This window comes from Capsella rubella, unplaced genomic scaffold (assembly GCF_000375325.1).
Source record: "Capsella rubella cultivar Monte Gargano unplaced genomic scaffold, Caprub1_0 scaffold_7, whole genome shotgun sequence".
NCBI classification, from domain to species: domain Eukaryota; kingdom Viridiplantae; phylum Streptophyta; class Magnoliopsida; order Brassicales; family Brassicaceae; genus Capsella; species Capsella rubella.
Genome location: NW_006238917.1, coordinates 16,514,010 through 16,523,039, shown reverse-complemented (window position 1 = coordinate 16,523,039; position 9,030 = coordinate 16,514,010). Strand labels below are relative to the sequence as shown.

At 36.8% G+C, this 9,030-nt stretch overlaps 1 long non-coding RNA gene and 1 pseudogene across 1 annotated transcript; both read right to left on the bottom strand.

The window, feature by feature from the left end:
• Nucleotides 1-3,901: 3,901 nt before the first annotated feature.
• LOC17879706 lies at nucleotides 3,902-6,275 on the bottom strand (annotated as a pseudogene).
• Nucleotides 6,276-6,317: 42 nt separating this feature from the next.
• LOC111829319 lies at nucleotides 6,318-7,802 on the bottom strand. Its single transcript, XR_002832781.1, has 5 exons — nucleotides 7,788-7,802; nucleotides 7,581-7,698; nucleotides 7,418-7,491; nucleotides 6,832-7,310; nucleotides 6,318-6,538 (listed from the first exon to the last, which is right to left on the bottom strand). It is a non-coding gene; the product is annotated as an uncharacterized LOC111829319 (long non-coding RNA).
• Between the last annotated feature and the right edge of the window lie 1,228 nt (nucleotides 7,803-9,030).

Sequence of the window (9,030 nt, the reverse complement as noted above, 5' to 3'; positions counted from 1 at the left end):
AACTGCTTTGTGATCATCGTCTTCATACTCTCAAACCCAATATGTCCAAGTCGTGAGTGCCAACGGCTTGAGTCACTAGACGTGATGAGTTGCAAACACTTAGAACTCTCAGTTTCCATCATCACTTTGTATAGTCAATTTCTTGACCTGTTTGCTTTTACTAAAAGTTTGCCATCTCGATCAATTATTGTTAAGAGATCTCCTCGCGTCCTTACGCCACAGTCGGACTGCGTAGCCTGTCCAAGGCTTATAATATTACTTCTTAACCCCGGAATAAAATAGACATCAGCTAGTACCTTGTGTTCACCATTCTTGCTCACGAAAAGAATTGATCCTTTCCCTTTTATGTCTATACGGGAATCGTCTCCAAATCTTACTTTCCCGTGATCGTCTCGTCAATCTTAGAAAAATATGAACGATTCCGAGTCATGTGGTTACTTGCTCCATTGTCTAAGTACCACACATTATCTCCATCAGATGCAGCTTCAAACTCATTTGGCTTGACATTCTATTCATTAAGATAGACCACCTCGTGCATCATTAATTTATCAGCCTCAAGAGTCTCACCTTCCTCATCCTTATGTGTTTCTTGAAGCTTAAGCAAACATTCTGGACAGTTCGATGCATAATGTCCGAGTTTATTACACCGATAACACACCACCTTAGATGTGTCTATAGCTTGTGTATAATCTCCGTTTTGTTGATTGCCGTAGCGCCCATGTCCTCTTCCACGTCCATAAAACCGACCACCTTGACTTCTACCACGACCTCGTCCAGAATTATTGTTTGAGTAGGAGTGAGAGTCCGTATTAGCATACAAAAGTTTTCCTTGATCATCTTGTTGATCATCTTCACCACTTATCCTTTCTTCTTACGCTTTTAATCTTCCAACAATGCCTTCAAAGTTTGTAATTTTTAGATAAGGACTTGTTCAAGAGCAGCAACAATATGTATGTATCTCATTCTAGGTAGCTCTTAAGAAACTTTTTGACAAGTTTCGGTCCTTCAATGATTTTACCCAATGATGCCGATTTTGAAGTAATTTCGGATAACCTTCCTACGAAATCATCAACTGTTTCAGGGGCTTTCATCGTCATTCTATCAAACTCGGGCATCAAGGTTTGAAGTCTTGCTTCTTTTACTCTGTCAACTCCCAAATTCCTTGTTTTAATCGCATCCCAAGATTCTTTGGAGGTATCAAGGTTGCCGACTTGTAGGATTAAAGCTTCTAGGATAGATTGGAACAAAAGAGCCTTCACCATATCATTCTTCTTAACCTCATCGATCCCTGGTTCAATAGTTTCCCAACCGTATAGTTTGAGTTAGTCAACATCGGACATTGAATAGAGACATTCTCCTTAGGTCTACTCGCTGGAACTATATCACCCATGTTAGGATTACACCAAACAACTACTCTTGCTTAGTGTTGTTTCTTTGCAGCTTCTTCTCGCGGTTAAGTCAAAGGATCTTCCTCGTCTTCTTAGGGAACCAAAAACGAAGATGATCTTTTGCTCTGATACCAAATATAGAATTGCAAAAGAACAAGAACACAAAGTTATTCAAAGAACTCTCTTTATTTGCTCAAGGAAAAAGAACTCAAAAACCCTAAGCTTCTAAATCTCTTAAACTCTCTCAAGTTATGCCACACACATTAGCATCTCCTCATATAGAGCTTTCACAAAAACCCTAAACGATAACTCTATGACTCGGTTTAGACGGGCTTTGCTTGGGCCTCAAGTCTTCTTTTTCAAGCTTATACCAACAGATTCAACATTTAATAATATAAAGATCATTATAGTTTTTACTAACTTTGAATATTATACATGATTTTCTATCTAAAAAGAGTTTGATATTCAATTTTCTATCTATTATACTACAAGGATGAAAAAATTATAATTAAACCTAGTGATATAACTTAAATTAAGAGGAACTAGGTGATGTGCACGCGCCCTGCGCGGGGCAAGTTATGTAGAATTGTCTAAATTAATTTTGAAGATTAACTTAGTTAAGAAAATCATAAAATAATGTTGAATCCATAATATGAGATAGTATAAACCTGTCAAATTTGAAAAATAAAACCAATAAGGAAGCCTAACTTCATCGCCATCACAAACAAAGAAGTTTTGTATAATTGAAACCTCACGACATGGATGATTGAAAAGTATTTGTGTACATGCACAAGCCGGCGTAGCTCTTATATTACCTATATATTTTTATTAAATTTAAATTGCTGGTATAAGAATATTTCATATACTATATCATAAGTACTATACTAAATTGTGGAAGAACATATATATATTTACCTTTGAAGATTTCCAACTTTGCGAATTTAATAACACATATGATATTTTTCTATTTTCATATGTGGGCACACGAGTCGTGAAATTGTCAATACACCTCAACCTCGGACAACAATCCAAATGTATACCACTAAAACATAGTCATGAAGTTAGTTTTGTGTATATTTTAGAAATTATAGCATTGTCATATATTATACTTATTTCTCATCTTGTATATTGAATATCAGTTCATATTGCATAATTTCATTGTATATTTGCTTGTAATTGATTACACATTTTAGAAGACCTAGGGGATACCTAGTGGAGGTGTCCGCGCCCTGCGCGTTCGCGGGGCAAGTTATATGTATTTGTAATAAATGGTTTAAATTATTACAAAATGATGTAATTTAAATAAATATATTTAAAATCCAAAAAAATGTTGAAACATTATATTAATGGTAGAGAAAATTTTATTTCAAAACCAACAGAGCTTTGAAAAGGTGAAAAACTCCAAAAACAATGACAAAGTCTAATCTTCGTATCCATCACCAGCAAATATGTTTTGCATTATAGAAAGTTGAGGACATGGATGATTGAAAAGTATTTGTGTAAATTTACATACCGTCGTAGCTCTCATATTATATGTTCATGTTTTTAACCTATTTTGTTATGATTGATTATATAAGCGCAATTCTAGTGGGATAATGTGTTGTATAGATATGGATCATTTAAAACTAATAACCTAGATTTAATAATATGGTCTTTAATGGTAAAAGTTTTACTCCTATGGAAACGGCTGCCAAGATAAGCCAAGATGTAGCGGTTTGGTTCACTGCTCAAGAACGACCTGCGGCAACAAATGGTGATGAACTTCAGACCTTCGATCATAGACCAGTGATTGCTTCAGAGGACCAGTCCCCAGTCTGGAATCCTCCACCTAGTGGGTGGCTTAAATGTAACATTGCTACCTCGTGGTCGAAGAGGAAACATTTAGCTGGAGGTGCGTGGGTAGTGAGAGATGAGTTGGGAGTGGTACTTTTGCACAGCAGGAGGGCTTTTTCAACCATTTTAACAAAACAAGAGGCTACTGTGATAACTATGGTTTGGGCTATGGAAAGCATGTTAAGTCATAAATTGACCAGAATGCTATTTGCGATAGAGGATGTGGCTCTTGTGGGAGCGGTGGAAAGACCAAGAGCGTGGCCAGCTTTTAGATTTAACTCTGCACAAATTCTATCTGTGTTGAAAGATTTTAAAGAATGGAAGCTTGTTGGTGAATCAGGGACAGCAAACAGAGGAGCTTCTCTCATTGCAAAGTCAGTAACTCAGGACTCTAGACTGCACTCTTATGTGGCTAGAAGCTTTCTTTTTTGGTTATCTGGTGTTTTTGGTGGTGAGAGGGTTCTTTCCTCTGTATGAGTGTCTGTTCTTTTGTTTTTGGGCTCAGGGGAGCGATTGGTTTTTTGGTTTAGACCTCGGATAATCCGATACGTCTCTCTAAGGTTTTATCTAGTTATCGTGTACAGTGGACGACTTTCCTCAAGTCTTTTTGTAACCCCAAACCTTATCAATATTAACTCAGATGACAAAAAAAAAAGGAGATGACCCGCACCCACGGAGAATGATGAATTTACTAATACTTTTATTAAAAGTGCTACGACCAATTGTCTCAATGTACACACCCTTACGGCTTCACCACTAACTCTACATGTTTTTTAAGCATATGGTCCACACAGTATGGAGTTACCTAAGCATTTAAGACACATGACCCCTAACGTTAATTTGACTCAAACATAGGTTTTTATTTTACAAATCTGTTATCTCAGCTTGTCTCTTGACTTGATTTCCCTCAGAAGAATACTCTTGTCTCTGCTACCAGATGACAGAACCGATGAACCCTATGCCAGGGCGCCAACTCATAGACAATGACCTTCCATTGTTCTTGTTCTTTTGTAGTGTGACGCATACCATATCTACCAAAACACAAGCGTATGAACCAAACAGAAAAAGTACCAAAGATGATCCATTGTCTAAGACACAAAAATGATGAACACGAAATAAAATTTATTTATATGGAGACGATTCACCACAAATTCAATATATAATCATGATATCCAACAGACGTACCAGTAAGCATGTATTTAGAATGGCACCAATTTGTTTAGACCCACATGGTCTCTAGGTACTATCATGACCCTTGGAAAAGAGTATGGCATCTTCCGTTTTCCGAACGGTCCAAAGCGAACATCCTTGACCTGCCACAAAGTATAAAGCACTCAGAACAAAGAGTATTTTAAAGAAATAATGGCTCAAGCCAAACCACCTACACAAATAGCCACATCTGAACTATATTATTTACCGTTATTAATAGTCATCTCACAGCCGTGACTCCTTCCTCCAATTATTAATGCCTTCAAATGATAGTAAAATTGTTTTCACCAAGAGAAGGGCAAACCTAAGAGCAAACTCATAATTAAATAACAGAGCCAAGGGATTAATACCAGAAAACCAAAGGAATTCAATCGAAACAACATACCAAAAACCAAGCGTACATAGGTAACATCCCAACCTCATCGAATGACTGGTCTACTGGCAAACAAATGGTGAGAAATGCTCAGAAGACTAACAGAAGCTAATCGGAACATTGAAGAGAGTATGGCTCTCTGTAGAGTAAACCTCAACTCCAGTTGAAGAAGCATAATCCTAAAGAAACAAAATCACTTGAGTTAACTAAAATCATTTGATTGGTTGTAAGCACGATCAAAACTTTAAGACTTAATGAATCGAATTGTACTTTAACTCTAACTTCTAACGCTTGATAATACGGATCTGTATCATATTCAAAGCAGAGCCTCTTCACCTTCCACTGTCAAAAAACCCATGCACAGATATATACACATTTCAGATTTCTCTATTGCCTAAAGTAAAGCCAATTTCACAAATTTAAGCATCAGGTTTTCTGCATTACCTCTTGCAAGTAACGAACTAGTACATCATCAGGCTCACCGTGAAGAACAGCAACCGCAAACCGAGTTTCTTCAGGCTAGAATAGAGATCCTTGAGGCTCTCCAGCAAGAACCGGATCCGGTTAACCTGACGAACCTGACAGAATGCATAAACATCAATTCAATTCTATGACGATTCTTAAATCAAATAAAAAACAGCAAACACATGTTATAAAAGAAAGGAAGAAAGGTAAAGTGTACGCTTAAGTCACACCAAAAAAAAAAAAGTGTACGCTTAATAGACTTCAATGTGCCACTTCTTGTTCTTCCTTAGCTGAGAAAGTTTCAAGTCCCAGCTCTTACCTCTCTCTTCTGCAACTCTCTTTAGCGTGTCTTGAATCCCAGGCATCATTCCTATTATCCCACAGAAGTAAACATGAGCTCCATTGTCCAATGGCTTGAAGATCTCATCATTGCACTCCTCAATCTTTCCTGCACATACATCTTTCCACCTTTCTTGTTCTTCTCCTATCTACTCAACGCCTTATCATACCTAAAGTTCTATCGGTGATGGTCCTTTAAGTACTTAATAAACTCATCATCATATAGAAGGCTATCGGTGTTGGCCACGCCTAAAGAAGAGCCAAGCTAAGCCGCCAAGTGTCTTGCTAGGGACATTTTCCATGAACATTCGACGTAGGTAGCCTCTGTAAAGAGCCACTCTTGTTCCCGTGGCTATCATTATGTGTGTCGCCTTTGGATCCTTCTCAGGTAATAGCATTACCTTCCCAGATGGACCTGGTATCAAAAAAGTATATTAAGTCAGTTAAACACTATATCTTCTTCCAAGGGGTCTTGATAATATGTTACTTAGTTTACACACCGGTGATCTGGATCTTCTATCCGGCCTTTGAATCACAGAGGACGTTGCTGCAGAGATCAGATGGATGAATACAACATGAATCAAAGGTTAAAATTTATTTTTATGTAAATAAAACAAAGAACATAACCATAAGATTGTCACAGACTCACATCCACAAACTGCGAACATATTTAAACTAAAATTCAGTAGATTTCAGTAGACTCATATATATGACCGAACATATTTATTCATGAAATGATGAAAAGATCAAACATGATCAAACACAAATGGTATTTTTCTTAATTGGTTTCCACCTCATCATATTGAGGTTTGTTACAATCTTTCTTTCTCAATTCTGCTACTCAGATCACGGGTTTTTGTAAAATACACACCGTCACGTATTGTCGTCATGCTCACTGTCCAATCTCTTCCTCTAGTGCGTTGGAGCTTGGCTATGTTCCATGGAAGAAAAAGTAAACACAAATGTTGATGAAACAGAAACCATAAGCTCAAAGTAGTATTTTTTTTCTTTCCAACAACTTCAATTTGATTATGCATAACAATCATTTCCAGAGACCAAAAGAAGATATTCAAAGTATAAGCTTCTCTCAGCCAAACAATCACAAAACTATCCAATTAGCCATTTACAATTGCAATGCTTCAAGGAAAGTAACTTCTAGCTCTAGATTCTGGTCTCTATGTAGTATATAGAGAGATAGAGAGGGAGATAAAGAAGAAAGCATACCCAGAAGCATCGTAGACATTTTTAGATAACCGCTGGTTCTTCTTCACACCTTTATATTGATCCTCCAAACTCACAGGCTGGAGCATCATCTAACAGTTATAGCCATTGCCACAGAAATTACCACCGTTGGTGTTGAAAACCTTAAATGTTACTCCATTTCCCGCAAGGGTATGAACCAGACGGAGAAAGTTACCCAAGATGATTCATTCTCAAAGCTACAAAAAATGATGAACACAAAATAAACTGTCACAAAAAGCCATCGATTCTCTCTATTTTTCAAGTTTAGCGGCGACAGTTTTAACATATAGTTATTGCTTGAACCAGTGTCTACCCGGTTTAATTCAATACCGGTTTGTCCCAGCTTCTAGTCCTCTCGTCAACCAACTATGTTTAGGCACAGTTTGTGGTATAATGAACCCAGATTTTTTCATCTTCTCGTCGTCTCGAAGATCCACAAGAGTTGTCTCGTGCCGCTTTTTCTACGATATACAAAATTAGTAATGCATTAGGATCTTACGTTTATGACAAGACAATCTTTGGTTATTTACTATCATAGGTTTGTAGTAAGCCGAAGTTTGTGCAATACCTTTGACCAAATGAGCCATTGGATCTCCCCATCTTACTCTTTCTTTCATCATTTGATCAAGCTCAAGGTCAGCCCTGAAATGAAAGTAAAAAAACCGTTTAAATAAACAACCAAGTACATAATAGCTCAACCCCAAGCTGAAGAAGAAGAATCAATAAAATACCTTGTTTGAGCAAATGGCTTCTTCTACTCGAGCTCATGTTCCTCTGTCTAGCTTCAGCTTTATGCTTCTGAGAACATAACTCTTGATCTCATCTTTTAAGGGTATTCTTCTCTTGTTCCTGCAAATATAATACGTTTGATGTCAAAAATAGAAGTGAGAACATAGCTAAACAAAACAGAGCACAACAGAGCAAAAAAAACATCTTACAAATTAATAAGTCTTAACAAAATTAATTACAAAGAAAAAAGAGCAATTCATGAGATTTTCTCACGTTAAAAATTCAAGAGTATGTAAAAACATTCACAATAGTCCTAAATAAACAATGAATAAGAAGAAAATTTGAGCTCAGTAACAGGTTTTACCATGGTTCCTTTCCCAATAACCACGTCAAAAGACTCGCTGTTAATTGGGAGATCTAGCATCCCAGCTTGCACCACTTTATTTCCAAATATACCAAAGTGTTAGCTCAGGTAATAAACACGTCGAAAGTAAGATCCAATGATTTTAGACTTTCAAAGAGCAAAACAAAGCAGCAGAGACTAATTATGAAGCTGTCAATTTCATAAAGAATACAGTAGTACTTGGTTACATTTATGCCTATGCCTATGGGATATAATCAATACACTATACCTTTGTAAGCTTTTGATAGCAACCAATTCTGCATCTTGCTACCGCAAGAGAAGCTAAATTAATGCAGGTAATACCCACAATCCCACCTTTATACAGCTCTTCACACAAGAGAGAGTTCCCACATCCCAATCCCAATATTATCAAGAGGAAAACAAAGGTGAATTGACAATACCAGTTGTGAGGACCGAGGTTGTTCAAAGCAGAAGGAGGACCGACAATCACCGCCTGAAACATATGCTTGTAAGAAGTTCTCAGAACATATGAGATCAGTCCAGCCATTTTATACCTTCTTTTCTCTGCCCACTGTACAACAAAAAGCGCATTCCTTTTAATTCAAAATACAAATTCTGCATGATGTATAAGCAGCAGTTTTTTAATAATCATAGGACATCATGTGCCCGCAAGATTAGATAATATCCTAAGAAAAGAAGATAAAACTGCAGAAAGGTGGAATACCTTGATTGCTACTGAAGAGGTTTGGTCATTTTTATCATAGATGAGTGCAAGAAGAACATGCTTGAAGTCCTCATAAGCTTCCTTGACATATTTATATAAATATATATATATAAATGTTTACAGAGGTCAGAACTTGGGTTGTCAGGAATTGAAAACAAAACCTATCTTCCTTTCAAAGAAGAGGATGATGAGTCAAGAGAATAGGATAAGATATATAAAAAGGTTGTCTATTCTGTTTAACTACATACACGCATTAATGAAAAAGAGAGCAATACTCAAAAGAGAGCAAGGATATATAGTGATGTTACAAAAAAGAGAGACAATAATAAAAGGGGATGGAATATTCCAGTACCGGGTAAGCATC